Source organism: Lasioglossum baleicum, chromosome 8 (genome assembly GCF_051020765.1).
Source record: "Lasioglossum baleicum chromosome 8, iyLasBale1, whole genome shotgun sequence".
Taxonomy (NCBI): domain Eukaryota; kingdom Metazoa; phylum Arthropoda; class Insecta; order Hymenoptera; family Halictidae; genus Lasioglossum; species Lasioglossum baleicum.
This window is the reverse complement of record NC_134936.1, coordinates 2,510,768-2,533,000: the sequence shown is the minus strand read 5'-3', so window position 1 is coordinate 2,533,000 and position 22,233 is coordinate 2,510,768. Positions and strand designations below refer to the sequence as shown.

Below are 22,233 nucleotides of genomic sequence, written 5' to 3'. Positions count from 1 at the left end.
GATTTTCACGAATTTTGGGACACCCTGTATATATATATATATATATATATATATATATATTATTATTATTAATTTCAAAATTAAATAATGTAACGGGGCCGGTTTCTCGCGTGATCGGTTATTCAGACCGGGGTCTCTTTAATGCGGGAATAGCTCGCCGTGCCGGGGTTCGCGTCGCGAGAGTCGGAGCGGGAAGACGTGGTGCAAGGGTACGAAATAAACAAAACGACGTTTTAGTGATAAGGCGACGCTCGCCACCTCGTAACGACGGTGATGATGAGTGATGATCGCAGGATCGTCGTGGAGCGGTAGTCGGAGCTTGATTTGGTGCAGGGTACGGCGTCTCGCCGGAGGATCGGTGTTAGGGGAGGTTCGGCGTAGGCGGTGACGTCTCGTCACGGGAACGGTGTCAACGGTGGTTTGGTGACGTCTCGTCACAGGGACAGTGTCAAACGTCTCGTCACAGGAACGGCGTCAAAGGTCCCTACAGGAGATGGCGTCTCGTCACGGGAGCGATCTCAACGGGGTTCGGTGCAGGGGGTGACGTCTCGTCGCGGGAACGGGGCCAGGGCGGTTCGGGGTACAGGAGGTGACGTCTCGTCACAGGAACGGTCTAAACGGGGTTCGGCGCAGGAGGTGACGTCTCGTCACGGGAACGGTGACAGTGTGGTTCGGGGTGCAGGAGGTGACGTCTCGTCACAGGAACGGTGGCAGTGGGGTTCGGTGCAGGAGGTGACGTCTCGCCACGGGAGCGGTACTACTGGAGGTAGTCGGTACAGGCGTCGACGTCTTCGTCGAGAGAACGGTACTACTGGAGGTAGTCGGTACAGGCGTCGACGTCTTCGTCGAGAGAACGGTACTACTGGAGGTAGTCGGCACAGGCGTCGACGTCTTCGTCGAGGGAACGGTACTACTGGAGGTAGTCGGTACAGGCGTCGACGTCTTCGTCGAGGGAACGGTACTACTGGAGGTCGTTGGTGCAGGCGTCGACGTCTTCGTCGAGGGAACGGTACTTTACGGCGGACTGGTTACGACGTCGTCGTCGGAGGATCGGGTACCTGGTGCGTGGTGGTTGCTTAGGTCGCCTAAGCAGGACTGCGATGATTTGGCCTATTTCGGAGGCCTTTTATACTCCCCAAAATGTACTGTTTGGAGGTGAGGGTTGGTGGTGAGGTAAGGTGTGTTCTATGGTTTTTCTACTGGTTTTTGTGTATATTTGGGTTTTTGGTGGATGACACTTTGATCAAGGAGTTTCGGGGAAGTGTTGTTTATACCGGTGTGGATCGGTGGATCTCGGGGTACCTCGGGTTCTTTCGGGGATCAGCCGTTCGTAACAAGCTTGCCTAGTGCAGGTTTGTTACAATAAATATTATTATTAATTATAAATTAATTTACTAATTTACTTATTATTGATAATTATATCTATTTTATCAATAAATACCCCTAATTTATTCCTTATATGAATATTTCTAGAAATTTCATCAATATCATTTGTAGTTTACTTAAATATTAACTCAATTAAAATTTATAGAATTTTATATTTTCTTATTTCTAGAATTTCATCAATTTTAATTATATTTTCAATTTTAAACTTATCTTATATAATACCCATTAATTATTTATTAATTTTTAGAGTTTGAATAAAACTAGGAATATTCCCCTTAAATAACTGAATAAATTTTATAATAAAAAATATTAATTATATTTCCTTAATCCCTTTACTTACTATCATAAAAATTATTCCAATATTAATTTTTATCTATTTTATTAAATTTAATTTTTATATTATAAATATTTTAATAATTATAACATTACCCCCTATTATTTTTAGATTCAATACTTCATCTTACCCAATATTATTAAATTATTCATCTATATATAATATGCCCTTAATAATTATTTTTAGATTCTTTAATATTACATTAATAATATATTACTTAATTATATATATAATAATTACATTATATGTAATATTAATATTAAATTCATCCTCTGTATATTATAAAAATTCATTAAATTTAAATATTTCTAAAAATAATTTTTTTAATTTATTGATATTTATTTACGCTCAATTACCCCCTTTTTCAACATTTATTATAAAATGAAATTTAATTAATTATATTATAAAATTAAATAATAACAATTTTTATTATATTTTTATTAATTTTATATAGATTAATAATAACTTTTAATTATTTAAATTTTAATAATTACAATTATTATTTAAATTTCATAAAAATTAATCATAAAATTAATTTAAAAAAAAAAATTAATTATTATTCAATTTTCAATTTAATATTTACTAATTTTTTAATAATTTTTTCTTATATTCTTATAGATTAATAATTATATATATATATATATATATTATCTTTAAATTTACAATTTAATATTTTAAATTAAACTATATAAATAAGATTTTAAGTTAATTAAACTTAAAACCTTCAAAGTTTTATATATATATATATTAATTATTAAATAATTATTTAAATCTTAATACCTTACTAATATCATATATATATATTGTTACGAGCCAGGGCCGCGAGCAGCACGAGTGGCCGGCGAAGGGTTATTACCCTAGGAATATGATATAAACTTGTTAGTTAAGGAACGCGGACGAACCCAATGCGAAATTGGGGAGCCGCTAGGATTATTGACAGCGAGGACGAACCTGACGCGAAGTCAGGGAGCCTCTAGGAATGGAGTCAAACGCAGACGAACCCGATGCAAAACCGGGGAGCTGCTAGGAGGTTGTATAATAGCACAGACGAACCTGATGCGAAATCAGGGAGCTGTTAGGAGGCGGACGAACCCAATGCGAAACTGGGGAGCCGCTAGGTTGGGTAAATCTCTGTTCGGACAATTGGAATGTCGCGAAAGAACCTGATGGTTAATCAGGGAATTGCTAGGATAATTAGTAAGCCTCGTAACTAGTATAATTTAATTGATACAATCCGAGCGGTAAGATTGTATCATGTGGGGACGTTCAATTACTTGGTTAGGATATTGGACGATAATTATGGGTTTAATGAATTTGAGTTAATTATCAAAAGAAGACAAATATATTCTTACTATAGAGTTTCGTTCTACAAGTGTATTTGTGTCGCGAATGAACTGAATTTAGAATAGGAAAGAAATTGAAAGGTGATATTACCTAAGCTAAGACGCACGGTGTTGACGCACTGGCAATGCGGGGGACTCGGAGCAACCTTGTCACTGCCTAACAGATTTTAGACCGAACTCGCGGAATCTGTACGGTTAAACTTTGATTCAAAAGGAACGAACGTCCGATCTCACTGGTAGTTGACTTCCGAGATGCAGCACGACGCGACACTATTCGTGATTACGACAGTACTAGCCCACGAGAGTAGAAATGTAAGGGCTTATATAGCCCTGCAATGACGGGTGGTACTTGTCAGTACCCTTCAAGTGAACATTCGTATTTTGTCAACGACCAGTTGGTCGTGCGTACGTTTGGGCCCTAAACTAACCTAAACAGTTATGTATGTTTATCTGGAGAAAAACTCTGTTCGTTTATCTAGGACGGTTCCTGCCAGAGATGATATTGAACACCTGTTCGTCATCCGTACCAATATATATATATATATATAATATTAGAAAAATTAATTCCATTTATAAATTTACAATTTACTCCTTTAAATCAGGCATAATATTTATTTCAAAAAATGATTTTATTCCACTAACCATAAAAATATTGGAATACTTTACTTTATCTTTGCTATATGAGCTGGAATAATTGGGGCTTCCCTAAGAATAATTATTCGAATAGAATTAAGTGCCCCCGGAATATGAATTAATAATGATCAAATTTATAATACTATTATCACTTCTCATGCATTTATTATAATTTTTTTTATAGTAATACCTTTTATAATTGGAGGATTTGGAAATTGATTAACTCCACTAATAATTGGGGCTCCAGATATAGCATTCCCTCGAATAAATAATATAAGATTTTGGTTACTTATCCCATCATTATTTATATTATTAATAAGAAGAATTATAGCATCAGGGTCAGGTACTGGTTGAACTATTTACCCTCCATTATCAACCTCAATATTTCATCCATCTATATCTATAGATTGCACAATTTTTTCATTACATATAGCGGGTATTTCATCTATTATAGGAGCTATTAATTTTATTGTATCAATTATATTAATAAAAAATATTTCTATTAATTATGACCAAATTCCTTTATTCCCATGATCAGTAAAAATTACTGCTATTTTATTATTATTATCTTTACCTATCCTAGCAGGAGCTATTACTATACTTCTTACTGACCGAAATTTAAATACATCATTTTTTGACCCCTCAGGAGGAGGAGACCCTATTTTATACCAACATTTATTTTGATTTTTTGGCCACCCAGAAGTGTATATTTTAATTTTACCTGGATTTGGGTTAATTTCACATATTATTTTTAATGAAAGAGGAAAAAAAGAAATTTTTGGGAACTTAGGAATAATTTATGCTATATTAGGAATTGGATTTTTAGGTTTTATTGTTTGAGCTCATCATATATTTACTGTAGGAATAGATGTAGATACACGTGCATACTTTACGTCTGCCACAATAATTATTGCTATCTCCACAGGAATTAAAGTATTTAGATGACTTGCCACATATTGTGGGTCAAAAATTATTTTAACCCCTTCTATTATTTGAACCATCGGATTTATTTTTCTATTCACCATAGGAGGATTAACAGGAATTATATTATCAAACTCTTCAATTGATATTATACTTCATGATACTTATTATGTAATTGGGCATTTTCACTATGTTTTATCCATAGGAGCAGTATTTGCCATTATTGCTAGATTAATTCATTGATACCCAATTTTTACTGGATTAACTTTAAATAAAAAAATATTAAATATTATAATATTTATTTATTATAATATTTTCAGGAGTAAATTTAACTTTTTTTCCTCAACATTTTTTAGGTTTAATAGGAATACCACGACGATATTCAGATTACCCTGATGCATATTATTGTTGAAATATTATTTCATCAATTGGATCATTAATTTCCTTTAATAGAATAATTATATTAATTTATATTATTCTAGAAAGTTTAATTTCAAAACGTATAATTATATTTAAATATTATCAATCATCATTAGAATGACTTCAAAATTACCCACCATTATACCATTCATATAATGAATTACCTATTATTATGATTAAATTTTAATATGGCAGAATAGTGCGATAAAATTAAGATTCATTTAAAAATTTTTAATTTTTATTAAAATTTAATACTTTATTTTATTTTTATTAATAAATTAATTTATCACTATTTTAATTAATAATCTAAACTATTTTATAAAATTAATTTATTATTGGTTTGTAAACCATACACTTATTTATTTAAATAATATAAAATATTGCTACATGAAATATATATTCCTTTCAAGATCTCAACTCCCCATTTGCAGATAACCTATATTATTTTTATAATTTTACTATAATTATTTTAATAATAATTACTATATCTACTTTATATATATTAATTTTTATTTTAAATAATAAATTTTTAAATTTAAAACTATTAAAAAATCATAATATTGAAATTTTATGAACTATTACCCCCATAATTATATTATTAATTATTTCTATCCCTTCATTAAAAACTTTATATTTTATTGATGAATTATGAAACCCTACTTATTTTACTATTAAATCTATTGGCCACCAATGATACTGAAGTTATGAATATCCTGAATTTTCTAATATTATTTTTGACTCTTACATAATTAAATCTATTGAAACTTTAAATCAATTTCGATTATTAGATGTTGATAATCGAATTATTATCCCATTTAAAACCCCAATTCGCCTCCTAGTAACTTCAATAGATGTAATTCATTCATGAACAATTCCTTCTTTAGGGATTAAAATAGATGCATCCCCCGGACGAATTAACCAAATATCTTTAATTTCTTTACGACCTGGCTTATACAGGGTGTCTCAAAATTAGGTCCGGAGCCGAAAATGGGAGGTTCCTGGGATCATTTCAAGCGACATTTTCCTTTGAAAAAATGTCGTCCGCGGCTTCGTTAACGAGTTATTAACGAAAAACACGGACCAATCAGAGCGCGAGCTAGACGCGTGCAGCCCGGCGCGCCGGCAGCCGGGTGTCGGTGGCACGCCGCGATGTCATAACGAACAAGAGTTTCTCGATTATGTGAATGCTCTCCGATTTCAATGAGCTTTGGATATGTGGTCAAGATCATTATTCTGAACAACATTTCTCTTTAGACTTTTTGGCGATCGGCTTTGGTTTACGATATTATTGTAAAAATTTGTAATTGTAAATCGATCGATGTACTATTTCCTATCCGATTTCGATAATCTTTGGATATGTTGTCAATACCATGATTCTGAACAACATTTCCCTTTACAGTTTCTGTCGATCGGCTTTGGTTTACGATATTATTGTAAAAATTTGTAATTGTAAATCGATCGATGTACTATTTCCTATCCGATTTCGATAATATTTGGATATGTTGTCAAGACCATGATTCTGAACAACATTTCCCTTGACGGTTTTTGTCGGTCGGCTTTAGTTTACGATATTATTGTAAAAATTTGTAATTGTAAATCGATCGATGTACATACTATCTCCTCGCCGATTTCGATGAGCTTTATTTCAAAGGAAAAAGATATTTAAAACATCGAATTTATAACATATTTCAAAGTCATCGAAATCGGTGAGGACCCACATCATCGGCAACTTTACCCGAACGATAGAAGAAGCACAAACTTATTGAATTAAAAACTCACTTATTCAGCCGTAAATCCATTTGACTACCACATACAACCACCACACTTTTACATAATTGTTGAACTCGTAGCACACTTTTATAACTCGTATCGATATCGAACGAAATTACTTACTCCGACGCGGAAAGAGTTCGATGCTCTTCGCAATGCCGCGCGAAACTGTGCTCTCCCAGCGTACAATGTATTCGATGAAGGCGTCGTTTAAAACAAATGAAATCGTTCCCAAGGAGATATTGATTTTTCGAGAATCATATGGCATTGATTTTTCGAGAATCATATGATTCTCACAAACACCGATTCGAAGATTATGTAAAAGTGTGGTGGTTGTATGTGGTAGTCAAATGGATTTACGGCTGAATAAGTGAGTTTTTAATTCAATAAGTTTGTGCTTCTTCTATCGTTCGGGTAAAGTTGCCGATGATGTGGGTCCTCACCGATTTCGATGACTTTGAAATATGTTATAAATTCGATGTTTTAAATATCTTTTTCCTTTGAAATGAAGCTCATCGACATCGGCGAGGAGATAGAATGTACATCGATCGATTTACAATTACAAATTTTTACAATAATATCGTAAACTAAAGCCGACCGACAAAAACCGTCAAGGGAAATGTTGTTCAGAATCATGGTCTTGACAACATATCCAAATATTATCGAAATCGGATAGGAAATAGTACATCGATCGATTTACAATTACAAATTTTTACAATAATATCGTAAACTAAAGCCGATCGACAGAAACTGTAAAGGGAAATGTTGTTCAGAATCATGGTATTGACAACATATCCAAAGATTATCGAAATCGGATAGGAAATAGTACATCGATCGATTTACAATTACAAATTTTTACAATAATGTCGTAAACTAAAGCCGATCGACAGAAACTGTAAAGGGAAATGTTGTTCAGAATCATGGTATTGACAACATATCCAAAGTTTATCGAAATTGGCGAGGATTCACACCATCGAGAAACTTTTGTTCGTTACGACATCGCGGCGTGCCACCGACACTCGGCTGCCGGCGCGCCGGGCTGCACGCGTCTAGCTCGCGCTCTGATTGGTCCGTGTTTTTCGTTAATAACTCGTTAACGAAGCCGCGGACGACATTTTTTCAAAGGAAAATGTCGCTTGAAATGATCTCAGGAACCTCCCATTTTCGGCTCCGGACCTAATTTTGAGACACCCTGTATTTTGGTCAATGTTCAGAAATTTGTGGAGCATACCATAGATTTATACCTATTGTAATTGAAAGAACTAATTTTAAAAATTTTATCAATTGAACTAATAAAATAATTTAAAGAATTAGTTAAAAAATAACATTAAATTGTCATTTTAAAATTATTATATAATAATACTCTTTCATTAGATGTCTGAAAGAAAGAAATGGTCTCTTAAACCAAAATATAGTAATTTATCAACTACTTCTAATGATTATATATATATTCTTTTATCCCTCAAATAAGGCCCATAAACTGAACCTTCCTATTAATTTATACTTTAATAATTGTTTATATTTATATATCAATATTATACTTTACCCCTATATTAAATTATTATAATAAATCTTATTTAAAAAAATATCCTAAATTAAAAAAAAAAATAACATTTTAAAATTAATAATATGATATTAAATTTGTTTTCAATTTTTGACCCTTCAACAAATAATTTTATATCTTTAAATTGATTAGTTATATTTATCCCTTTATTTTTATTTAATTGATCTTATTGACTTTACCCTTCACGATTAGGAACATTTTGATTTTTAATATATAATATAATTTTTCAAGAATTTATTAATCTTACAAAAAAAAAATTGCTTCTAATATTATTATTTTTTTAACAATTATAATATTAATAATAATATTAAATTTATTAAGATTAATACCATATATTTTTACTCCTTCTAGACATCTCTCTATCAACCTTTCATTATCTTTATCATTATGAACAAGATTCATATTATATGGGTGAATAATTAATACTAATAAAATATTTATTCATTTACTTCCAATAAATACCCCCAATATATTAATAATTTTTATAATTATAATTGAAACTGTTAGAAATTTTATTCGCCCATGAACTCTAGCTATCCGACTATCTGCAAATATATTAGCAGGGCATCTTCTTTTATCACTATTAGGGTCTACTTTAGAATCAATACCTTATATAATTTTATTATTTTTAATTCAAAATTTATTAGTTATTTTAGAAATTTCTGTATCCATTATTCAAGCTTATGTATTTGCAATTTTAACCTTACTTTATTTTAATGAATCTAATTAATGAAAATTTCTCACAATCATCCTTTCCACATAGTTACAATTAGCCCTTGACCATTAATATCTTCTTGAAGAATTTTAAATATTTTATTAAGAATAATTTACTGATTTAATTCTAAAAATTTTTACCTAACACTATTCAATCTTATAATTTTACTTATAATTTTATTTCAATGATGACGAGATGTAATTCGTGAAAGAACTATACAAGGGTGTCATTCATTAAATATTTTAAAACTATTAAAATTTGGTATAATTTTATTTATTATTTCAGAATTATTTTTTTTTATCTCTTTTTTTTGAACTTACTTACATTGCGCTATTGCCCCAAATATTGAAATTGGTATAATATGACCTCCTAAAAATATTGTTATATTTAACCCTTATGACATCCCTTTATTAAATTCTATTATTTTAATTTCGTCTGGCTTTACAATTACATGAAGTCACAATTTATTAACCAATAATAAAAATAATTCCATTACCCCTCTCACCCTAACCATTATTTTAGGAACTTATTTTTCATTTATTCAAATAATTGAATATTCAGAAGCCCCATTTACATTTAATGACAGAATTTTTGGATCAATTTTTTTTATAACTACTGGATTTCATGGACTTCATGTAATGTTAGGAATTATATTTTTAATAACAAGTTTAATTCGTATAAATATAAATCATTTTTCTAAAATTCATCATTTTAACTTTGAAGCTGCAACTTGATATTGACATTTTGTAGATATTATTTGACTTATTTTATATATCTTAATTTATTGATGAATATATTAAATGAATATATATATATATATATATATATTGTAACGTCGTACCGACGTGTTGCGTCGGTTTTGTTCGTATGAGCAAATTCTCGCTGTACATACATATATATATATATATATATATGGTATACTTATACATGCTTATACCTCCTTCGTAAAATCCAAACCGAAATCGCGTTTAAATCCGTACACAGCGATATGTATATATATCTTACGCGTATTTATGTATATATATACATATCCCCGTGAGCGTGAACATAGGGAATCGGAAAAGACGCGATAGTCACCGGTACAAGCGGACGTCAGCATGGCAACCGCGAGTACAGGTGTACGTACATCTAAACCGTCGTTTCGTTCGAACGGCGAAAAGTATACATCGACGACAACATATTCGTCCGTGCCTCGTACGATTTAGACAAAAGGACTTCACGGTTCACCGAATCCCTATGGTCCGCGCTCTTATTATAAATAAGACGAAATCGCGCGAATCGCTCTCTTCTAGTTCAGACTCTCTTCTAGTTCAGGCACTCTTCTAGTTCAGACGCTCTTCTAGTTCCGAATTTCATACAGTTCAGACTCTCTTCCAGTTTCGGAATTTATACAGTACAGTTCTCTAGCGTCGTCAGTCGAGTTTAAATCGCGTTTTCGGACTTTAATCTAGTTCAGTCCATTTTCTCGCGTTTTCGGACTCTGTTCAAAATCGCTCACGATACTCAGGTCGTATTGCATCTTACCATTTCTACCATTTTCATTTCTGTTATATCTAAAGTGTTCTAAATTATTCGTCGAGTTTGCTCGTAGACATTTATACCAAATTTACAGATATTTCTCTGTGTCATTTTGTTATACGAGCTTGCTCGCATTATCTTTCACATTATAATTGCTTTTCTGCGCTATTTTTGTTTATACGAGCTTGCTCGCATTATATTTCACGTTATAATTGGTTTTCTGCGCTATTTTTGTTCACACGAGTTCGCTCGCATTACTTTTCGTATTATAATTGCCATTTCTCTGTTATTTTGTTTGTACGAGCTCGCTCGCACCATCTTTCATATTACCATTGCTATTCTGTGCCATATATTTCGTTCGAGCTTGCTCGCACGCCGTCATTATACTCTGTTTCACGAGTTCTGCTCGCAAATCATCACCTTGTACCCATTTTGGTTCATTATACATTGCTTGTTTAAACCTATTACTTCGCAGCTTTAATTCAGCAACATCCTGCTCCTCGATATCTTCCACTTCTAAAGTGTCGTTCCCAGTGACCGGTTAAAGTGATCGCGAGTGTGTGCGTGTGTGCGTGTGCGTCTCCGGGTTGTTCAATCCCTATCGGTCCGTCGATCGATTCCTCACATCCCTCACATTCCTCACATTCGTTCCTATAACCCCTAAAATTGGTGTATCAATCGTGTACGTCTGAGCCCAGAGGGTGCTCGGACCGAGAGAACACTAATTTCCCTTCGGTCGAGAATCCTGTCACGAATCGAACAGCCCACGCGTTCGGACGAGTCACACACAACACGCCCACATAGTGACACTCTGATCGCAGGGAGCTGTCACCGTCATCGCGCAGTTCGTCGCTCCGTCGCGACATCCCCGCCGGACGACGTCCATTCATTTCCCTCTTCGCCCCTTTTCAACAACGACGAACGCCGGTATCGGGTCCCTGATCAGACGTGGACGTTACGCGCCACGTGGATCTAAGATCGTCTTAAATAAATTGGTCGGTTACGTCCCCGCCCCGCCTGGGCGTCGTTTCGTCGGATCATATCCGACCCGGGACGTAACAATATATATAGTATAAAAAATATATTTAATTTCCAATTAAAAGATTTAACTAAAAATATATATATAATTTATAATATAATTTTAGTAATTTCTATTTCATTTATTATTTCAATAATAATTATTTTAATTAATTTTTTACTTTCAAAAACATTAAAAAAAGATCGTGAAAAAATTACACCATTTGAATGTGGGTTTGACCCTATTACTAGAGCACGTCTACCTTTTTCTATCCATTTTTATATTATAACTTTAATATTTTTAATTTTTGATGTAGAAATTATTTTAATTCTTCCTATTTTAAATTTATTAAATAATCTTTCATTAACATCAATCTACACTTTATTCATTTTTTTAATAATTTTAATTATTAGACTTTGAATTGAATGATTTTGTAATTTACTTAAATGAATTTATTAAATTATATAAAGTAAAATTTACATTTAATTTCGGCTTAACCTTAGGGTATCTATTACCATATATAAATTAAGGATATTAGTTAAAATATAACATTAAAATTGCATTTTAAAATTAATAATTATTATATCTTAATTGAAACCAAATCTTAGGTAAATTATTGTTAATAATTGTTTTGAAATTTACATTTCCAATTAAAGAAATATATAAGTTAAGAACTTCTAATTCTTAAAAAAATTTTTAAATTTGTATTTCTTTAATTTATATAGTTTAATAAAAACATTATATTTTCAATATAAAATTAATTATGAATTTATAAATCTATTTAAAAATTTTTAATTATCTTAATATTTTCAATATTAAACTTTTTTTAAGCTATTTAAATAATAATTTACTTTATTAATTAACAATAAATAAATTAATATAATTATATATAATTTTATTAATTTTATTATATGTATACTAAAAAATCATTTATTTATTAAAGGATATATTTTTTGTAGGTATAATATTTTATTATAACTAACCCCTAAAATCTTATCTAACTTCTTTTCATTAAATTTATCATACAATAGTATAAAATTTAAAAAATTTAAATAAATAATATTATATATATATACAGAATAAAATATATTTATAATAAAATTTAAATAATAAAAATTTATTTTTATTTTACGACTATAATGGTAACTAAAAGAAATTCTTCACCTACATAAATAAAATATTATTAATATAAATTTTTCATATACAGTAATTATATAAACATTATAATTAAATAATTTTATATATAAATAACCTAAAATAACTACAATAAATATTATAAATAATTTACAAAAATTAATTAGGGTGCTTTATCGGCGGGGAAGTGCCCCTATGCGCTAGGGGTCCCATGATGGGCTAACCGTCGTTATACTTAACGAAACTTTGCCATGGGAGGCCTAATTAAAAAAACAAATTGTGGGATGGAGGAGGGGTCTCCCGGTAGGGGGAGACTAAGGACGCGTTCAAGTCCTCGCGTCTTGGTGGAGAGGTACTTGGGGCCTTTTACCACTGAGGCGACGAAAAAGGACGCGCCGACGACGAGGTCCATTCGGGGTACCTCGGCGTCGAGTATGGAAGGGTCGGTCCGATCCGTCCTGGTGGGGGAGGGAGACGAACCGGGGCCGTCTTTCCGCCCGATGGATGACGATAGGGCGTCGATGAAATCCCAGGCGTCATCGCGGACGTCAGGGAAGCGTCCTGCGTAGTCCATCGTGATGGCGGACTCCGATGAGGAGGGGACGAAGAGGCCCCGCGGCAAGGGTGCGCCCTCCGTACAGGAGCGCCAGCTCGATCTGCGGGACCTTCTCCCCGGCGAAATTGCCGCTGAGGTGGTGGCCGCCGGCCGATTGCTCGAGGCCACCGCCCTCAAAAGCGGCAATCTAAAGGGCACCGCGGTCCGGGCACTTAAGGATGCGGCCCGGCTGGTCGAGGCGGGAATGAGGGAGCTGGTGAGTAGGGTGGCAGGGAGCCTACTCCTCCTCCGCCTCCGGTGATGGTGGCGCCCCCTCTGGAGTGGGTGCGGATTAGTTGCCTGTAGCCCTCTGGGCAAGCGTCCAGGCGGAGAACCGCGCCCTCAGAGGGGAAAACGCTGCGCTGAAGCGCAAGTTGGGGGGTGTTAAAGACACCCTGGCCGTCCTCAAGACGGAGCTGATGGCGGTGAAGCAGCGGCAGGCTGTGCCCATGCCCTTGCCTGGTGCACCTCCGCTGCCGCTCCACCCCGGGGCGGTTGACCCCCCGGATAAGGCGCCGTTGCCCTCTTCGTCGGGGCCGGCGCCGACCGGGGAGGCGGTCCTTCCGGCCCGTATCGGGGCCCTCATGGACGCCAAATTAATGGCGCTCGGCGAGGAGTTCCGCTCGGTGTCCGGGGACCGCTACCCCCTATCGACGGCGGGGATCCGCTCAAAGATCCCTGCCCCGTCTTCTTCTTCCGGTGGTCCCCGGCCCCTCGACTTTGTCCCTCCTGTTGGAGGACCGCAGGTGGGGACGACGACGAAAAAGAAGAAGAATTGAAAGAAGAAGGGGGGACAGGGGAATGCCGGGGCCTCCCCTACCCCCCTGAGCACTCGTGAAGGCGCACCGCTCCCCCCTAAGGAGGCAACTTGGTCCGAAGTGGTGGGGAGAAAGGAGAGGCGGAAGGCCAAGGCCACGTCCGCCCAATCCGCGGCTCTCGCCTCTAAGGGCGGGACTGGGCCTGCGACGAAGGCGCCTCCTTGAGTGGCGGCCCCTCCCCGTTCCGCGGCAGTCACGATCACCGTCCCGGAGGGGAGTAAGGCCACCAATGAGGAGGCCATACGCAGGGCTCGTCAGAGCGTCGATCTCGGCGCCCTCGGTGTCGAGACCCTGCAGTGGAAGCGGGCAGTCACCGGGGGCCTTATCATTCAGGTCCCCGGTGTCGATGGGGGCGCGAAGGCGGACGCCCTCGCGGCTGGGATAGCTTCTGCCCTGGGGGATATGGAAGTGAAGGTCGCCAGGCCCGTCAAAAAGGCGGAGTTCCGCCTGACCGGCCTGGACCTCTCGATAACCCCCCAGGAGGTAGTCGAGGCGGTGGCGAGAGCCGGGGGCTGCACCCCCGAGTCCGTGATGGTCGAGGGCATTAAGATCCCGACCGGAGGCCTCGGCACCATTTGGGTGCAGTGCCCGGCAGTGGCGGCCTTGGCCATTGAAAAGGCCAAAACCGTAAAGGTGGGATGGACCCTCGCGCGGGTGGTCGTCTTGGCCGCCCGCTGCGTAGAGTGCGCGGGGGCGGGCAGGCCCGCGAATCATAAAGCGGGGAGCAAGGCGTGCTACCCGCCTTCGAAAAAGAAGGGGTCCAATGGGGGCGGCGGTGTGGCGCCGTCCTCCAAGGACAAGGATATGGAGGTGGAGCCGACTCAGGGCGTAGGGGAGAACTCTGCTTCCCCTGCCGTCAATGAGTCGGCTGGGACGGGAGTATCCGCGTGCTCAACGTAATGGCTGCTACGGTTCGCGGATGCTCCCAGGTGGTTCTCCAGGCCAACCTCAACAATTGCCGCCGGGCACAGGACCTGATGGTCCAACGCCTGGTGGAGCTCGAGGTTGGCCTGGCAGTTGCCGCGGAGCCCTACGAAGTCCCCAACCACCCACAATGGTTCGGGGATCTGGAGGGTTCCGTGGCGATTTGGGTTCGCCAGTCGGCGAGGTTGCCCCCTTTCTCCGGGGTCGAACGGAGCCGGGGGGCGGTGTTGGTTAAGTAGGGAAGACTGCTAGTCGTCGGGTGCTACTGTTCGCCGAATTGTGGCTCCGCCGAGTTCGAGGCGTATTTGGACCGGTTGAGGGACATGATGACCCCTCATTTAACCGGTCCGGTGTTGGTCCTGGGGGACCTCAACGCGTGTTCTACCAGTTGGGGGAACCCCAGGGCGGAGCCTCGAGGCGGAGTCCTAGAGGACTGGATGGAGGGGCTGGAGCTCCGGCTGCTAAACCGGGGCTCCGTGCCGACGTGCGTGAGGTTGAATGGTTGGTCGGTAGTGGACGTTTCACTCGCGACCGCTTCCGCCTCGCGCCGAGTGTCAAATTGGCGGGTCTGGGAGGGGGAAACTCTCTCGGACCACAGCTACGTCATGATGGACGTGGCTGTGGATTCGGACCCGCCGGCGGACACGCCCCTCCTCCGGCGAAGTAGCGCCCTTTCGGCGCCCAGATGGGCGACGAAGCGGCTAGACGGGGACCTGCTGGGGGCCGTGATTATCAGCTCCGCCTGGCCTCCGGCCAGGGAGCGCGGACCAGAAGAGGGGGCGGCATGGTTCCGGGGCGCGTTGCAGATGATCTGCGACGCAGCGATGCCCCGGGTTAGGGCCTGTCCCCCGCGAAAGTCCGTGTACTGGTGGTCGGGCGAGTTGGCCGAGCTTCGCAGCTTAGCCGGTCAAGCCCGCCGCCGGTACGTCCGTGCTCGACGCCACCATTTCCTCGGCGGCGACTCGGAGTCGACGGTGTACAGGGAGTACAGATCGTCCGCCGAGGCCCTCAAGCACGCGATTACCGCGGCCAAGACCAAGGCCTGGAGCGAGCTCTTGCTTACGCTCCGCGACGATCCGTGGGGGCGCCCATATAGAATGGTGCTTGGGAAGCTCCGTCCCAGGGCGCCCCCTGTCACGGAGACGATGGAACCGGAGTTCTTGGGGCGCGTCGTTGACACCCTCTTTCCCCCCCCCCAATAATAATGGTGGTGAGGGGAGTGGTGAGCGCGCCCCGGTGCCGGCCAATGATTGGTCGGACGAACTCCGGGTCTCCGATTGGGAGCTCGAACAGGCCATCCAGGAGCGCCGGGCTAGGGGCAACAAAGCCCCCGGCCCCGATGGCGTTCCAGGCGGTATAATGGCCTCGGCGCTAAAGGCCCTCGCCCCGGCTTGCAGGAGCATCTTGGATGCGTGCCTGAGTCGGGGAGTCTTCCCCAAGTGTTGGAAAGAGGCGATCCTCGTCCTCCTCCACAAGGATGGTAAGCCCGCAGAGTCTCCCTCTGCTTACCGGCCGATATGTTTACTCGACGAGGCGGGAAAGCTGTTCGAAAGAATAATTGCCGCCCGCCTCCGAGAGCACCTTTCGCGGAGTGATCCCGGGTTGAGCGACGGACAGTTTGGGTTCCGGAGGGGGCGCTCAACGATAGATGCGTTGGAGCATCTGCGTCTCCTCCGGGAAAGTGCCGTCGCTCGGGACAGGGTGTTGATCGCAGTTTCATTGGACATCTCCAATGCGTTCAACACCCTGCCCTGGAAGGAGATAGAGGACGCCCTAGAGCATTTCTGGGTTCCCCTCTATCTCCGGGAAGTGCTCCGGGACTACCTCCGCGAGAGGGAGGTGTATATTGCCGGCCGGTATGGGGCGTACCTGAGGGAGATATGCCGCGGGGTTCCACAGGGGTCGATCCTCGGACCGCTCCTGTGGATCCTAGCATTCGACGCGGTTCTGCGGGCCTCCCTCCCCCCCGGCACGGGTGTCATATGCTATGCGGACGACACCCTGCCCTACGTCGAGGGGAGGACCTGGGAGGAGGCGGGACGCCTCATCGAGTCCGCCCTGGACTGCGTGGTTGGACGGATCCGGGGGATGGGGCTTGTCGTAGCCGCCGCAAAGACCGAGGCCATATGGTTGTACCAACCATCTCGGACGCGGCGGCCGCCCCAAGGATTCCGGATCCGGGTCGTGGATACCCTTGTCGAGGTCGGGCCCACCATGAAGTATCTGGGCCTGACCATCGACGGTCGCTGGCGTTTCGAAGAGCATTTCGAACTCCTGGCCCCCCGACTCGAAAAGACAGCGACCGCGCTTTCGCGGTTGCTGCCCAATATCGGGGGGCCGCAGTTGAGTGTACGCCGCCTCTACATAGGAGTGGTGCGGAGCATTGCCCTGTATGGGGCACCCGTGTGGCACCGCTCGCTTGAGGCCAGCCGACGCAGCGTCGCGCTCTTGGAAAGAGTGCGGCGTCGGCTGTCCCTGCGGGCCATACGGGATACCGCACCGTCTCGACAGAGGTGGCGGGCCTCCTGGCCGTGGTTCCCCCCTTCCATTTGGTGGCGGCTGAGCGGGCGATCGCATACCGCATCGCCTGCGAATCCCGCCGCCCCCCTGGGGAAAAGCTGACGGCCGCGGAGGAGGAGCAGTTCGAAGTCGGCCCGTGTGGACGTGTTCGAGCGATGGAGACACATGCTTGCGTCCTGGACGCGTCCGACAGTTCGGGTCCTTCTGCCCATGTTCGATACATGGTGCGGGAGGCGAGTGGGGTTGACGTTCCGCCTCACGCAGGTGTTCACCGTACACGGCTGTTTCGGTGAGTATCTGGAAAGGATGGGGCGGGAGCCAGCGGCGCAGTGCCACCACTGCGGCGAGGAGGTGGACACGGCGCAACATACACTCGAGGAGTGCCCGGCATGGGCCGGACCGCGCCGTGTCCTTAGAGCCGCGAAGGAAGGGTGGGATCTCTCGCTCCCGGTCTTGTTCGACCACTTGACCGGGAGCCAGAGGTCGTGGAAAGGGGTCGCCTCCTTCTGCGAGACAGTAATGTCCCAGAAGGAGGAGGCCGAGTGAGCCCGGGAAAGAGACCCGGGCTCCGCGAGGAGGAGGATGGCGCGGGGACGTCCCCCGCGCCGTCGTGTGCAGCCCCTCCCCTTCAGGGGGAAGAGGGAGGGCGACGGGGTCGGGTGATGCGGCGCGGGGGACGTCTCCCCGCGACGCACCGGGTCCCCCGAGTCGGGGGACGGTGACTGGGGGGAGGGGGCTCGGGGAGTTTACCCCTCTCCCCGTCAATTAATGCCTCCCCCTCCCGGGGGGGCTGGGGTCCCTTTGGCGGTGCGCGGAGTTCGCACCCCGCGCCGTCGTGTGCCCCCGCGTATGGGGGCGGTGGATGGAGGGGCCGGGGGAGTGAGCTGACCCCGGTCCCCGGGGGGGAGTTAACCTCCCACCGAGTTAACCCCACCCCGAGACGTTAGTGGAGGGGTGCCGGCCACCCCCCGGACGCTAGTTCCGGGGGAGGGCGCGTGGGGGGTGGGGTGGGGATGGCCGGGGCGTCCGGATGCGCCACCGACGACCCTCTATTACCGGTGTCGGCGCCTTCCTGCCTTGGCCGGGCGAGGACCCTCGGGTCCACCGCTCGAGCAGGGCAGAAAGGCTCTGGGAGCTATGGGTGGACCGAGCTGGGGCTCGGGAAGCCCAATCCGAAGGCTCCAGGGATGGGGACACCGGGCGGGTTCCTCCGCCCGGGGTCCGGTTAGAGTAGGCATGGGGGGAGCTAACCCCTCCCCTCGGGATGCATGTGAGCTGGGAAGTGTCCTGTTGAATACTCGCGTGATCCAGGCACTTCCCATGTAGCTTAGGGCGGGCGTGTGGTTTTAGTGGGTACTCTGGGGGAGGGGATCGGCGAGCCTTGTTGGCTCGGCGACCCCCTCCTCGAGGGAGCCCCACATAACCCCGGCTCCCCCCCAGGGGGGTCGGGGTATGCGTAACGCATTTCCACACGATAAAAAAAAAAAAGGTTAGGTTAGGTTGGGGTCTTAGGCTCTGTGGCGCATACAGTAGAGACTCTGATCCACTGTCGGTCCGTACTCTCTATTTGAGGGTTGTCACAGAGCTAAATCCTCTCGCTCCAGCTCCTCGTGGTGGACCCTGGGGCACGGCACTGATGTTACCAGTGTCGTGTGCTAACGGAGCGAGGGGTGCGTGGGTGCACTGACGGATCTCTGTATGGCAGTGCAAAAACGAACGCAGTGCACCCCAGGGACGGATCTACCTATGACGACCAGAAGGGCACGTGGGAGTTTATTTTCTTAAATGGCAGACCCAAGTTCCCTTCCTATTTCGGTTTACTTCAGTACCGGCGGTGGGGGCGTTGTCGCGCGAGCGTCCCCGGCGTCGTCATCCGGCAATCGCGAGCTCGGGTTGGTGGACCACTTGGCCACCCGAGATGTAATGGCTACAAGCGATGCCTCCGTGAGTGGAGTTACCTCCCACGCTATCAGCGTGGGAGAGGTCCCAGAGGTGGAAGTGGCATGTGCCAGTGTCACTCCATCTCTGGACGTAGAAGGTGCAGGCTCGACGGTTGTGGTGGGCCGAACGACCCGCCAATCGTTGGCGAGAGCAGCCAGGAAAGGCGGGAGGAAGGGTGACACGAGGCTTTTCGTCATTGAGGACGATGACACCGACGATGTCACTGGGAATCCCGATTTGGACCTGCCGTGGCCGGGAGGCGCCCACGTGACGGCGTGGGAGGGGTCCGACGGGCCGTCGGGGTCCGGGAGGTCCAATAAACGGAGTAGGCGGGACCTCTCGGACTCTGAGGAGGAGCGGGACACGGGAAACGGAAAGGCCGGGAAGAAACCCGGAAACCCCCCCGCCACCAGGAAAAAGAAAGACTCCACCCCGGCGGTGGAGGAGATGGCCGAAAAGATCAGCGGCCTCTCCACGGGCGACATTGTCCAGGAGTTCCTGGAGAAGGCCGCCTTGTGGAGAGGACCGCCTTGAAGAGCGGCAACCTAAAGGGCACATACGTGCGTGACCTTAAATGGTCCGCACGGTATGCTGAGGCGGCGCTGTTGGAGATTATACACAGGGGGAAAAAGATCCGACCCTCCCCCAGCGCCGCCCTGCCGCTTGCCGCTCCCTTCCCTCCCCCGTGGGACTCGGATGCCCGAGTCAAAGCTCTGCTGAGGCAAAACGAGTCCTTGCGGGAGGCGGTGAAGGATCTGAAGACGACCATCGAGGCCATAAAGGACGAGATGATGGCGATGAAAAGGATGGGGGTTGCAACGCAACTCATCCCCCCTCCCCAATCGTCGTCATTATCTCCCCCCGGGAGGGACGCACAAGAGAGGGGGCGGCTTTTTCGAAGTCGCCCCCTCGCCTGACTGGCGCCCTACTGGACGCCAAGCTCGCCCCTATAAAGAAGGTGCAGGCGAGGCTGAGTGAGGCGGTCTTCGGGCCCCCCCGCTCGCCCCCTGCCCCTCGGAGTAGCGGCAAGGTCTCGGCGGGCCTTCCCCTCCCCTCTCCTCTTCCTCCTCCTCCCCCGAAGCCGACGATACCCGCCGCCCGTTCGTCATCATCCCGTCCAGAGGATGGGAAGAAGAAGAAAAAGGAGAAGAAAAAGAAGAAGAGCGTCCCCGCCCCCAGCTCGCAGCCGACTAACTCGGCCCCAGCCCGCACCACCATGCCTGCCACCCCCCCCCCCCCCGCCGAGGGGACCTGGGCAAAGGTGGTGGGCCGGAAGGCGGCTAGGGCGGCTAAGAAAGCCGCGAACCCTCCTCCCATCCCATCCATCTCAAAGGGACCTCAAAGGACCCCCCAGGGTAAGGGGAAGGGAGGGATGACCCCGTCCAGGGTGTCCCCCCCTTCGAAGACGGCAGCAATTTCGCTGTCCATTCCGAAGGGGTGCAAGACCACCCTGGCGGAGGCGATGGCGGCTGCGAAGGCAGCCATCAAGCTCAGAGAGCTGGGGGTTGGGGAAATACGCACTAAGAGGGCGGTGACCGGGGGCCTCCTCTTAGAGATCCCCGGCCCCGAGGGGGGCGCCAAGGCAGATGTCTTGGCGTCCAAAATGGCCGCAGCCTTAAGCGGCATGGGGGTACGGGTCAACAGGCCCCTCAAAACGGCGGACCTCCGCCTGAGGGGCCTGGGTGACTCCGTCACCCCCGAAGAGGTGAAGGCGGCGGTGGCGGAAGTCACGGGGTGCCCACCCGACACGGTCAAGGTTGGGGACATTAAGTCCCCGGCCACCGGTCTGGGCACCACGTGGCTGAAATGCCCCGCCGCGGCCGCCCGCCTACTGGCGGGTGCGGGAAGCCTAAGGGTGGGCTGGTCCACCGCGAAAGTTGAAGCACTGGCCGCGAGGCCGCTGCAGTGCTTCCGCTGCCTGGCTGTGGGACATGTCAGGCAGCGGTGCACTAGCACGGTCGACCGCAGCGGCCAGTGTTACAAGTGCGGTGAGACCGGCCACCGGGCCAATACGTGCTCGGCCGCCCCCCGGTGCCCGATTTGCACCGTGCTGGGGAGACCAGCCGGGCACAAGGCGGGGAGTGGCCTGTGCCCCCCGCCCCCGAGGAAAGGTCGAAAAGTCGGTGGGGAGGGGCCCACCGACAAACCGGCCACAGGGGAAGACGGGGGACCGGAAGTCATGGAGGTGGATCCCGCGCCTTCCTCTGAGCCGACTGGCCGTGCGGAGACCGCACCGGGAGCGTCAACGGCACCGTAATGCCTAGGACGTTCCCGGTGGTGCAGGCCAACCTGAACCACTCCCGCCGGGCCCAGGACTTGTTTGTCCATGGCCTGGCGGAGAGGCAGGTAGGGTTGGCCGTTATCACGGAGCCTTACGGCGTCATCGACTCCTCCCCCTGGGTAGGGGACGTCGAGAGCTCCGTGGCAATTGGGGCCCGTAAGGGCGGTGAGTTCCCCCCCGGCTCCGTGGTCGAGCGGAGGGAGACGGCGCGGTGTAACGCCGCGATGCCGCAACGAACAAGAGTTTTTCGAGATTATGTGAATCCTCCCCGATTTGGATGAGCTTTGGATATGTTGTCAAGACCATGATTCTGAACAACATTTCCCTTTACAGTTTTTGACGGCCGGCTTTAGTTTACGCGATAAGTAACTTGTAATTGTAAATCGATCGATGTACTA

At 45.2% G+C, this 22,233-nt stretch overlaps 1 pseudogene; it reads left to right on the top strand.

The window, feature by feature from the left end:
* The first annotated feature begins 283 nt into the window (after positions 1-283).
* Positions 284-5,143, top strand: LOC143211625 (cytochrome c oxidase subunit 1-like; annotated as a pseudogene).
* Positions 5,144-22,233: the final 17,090 nt, after the last annotated feature.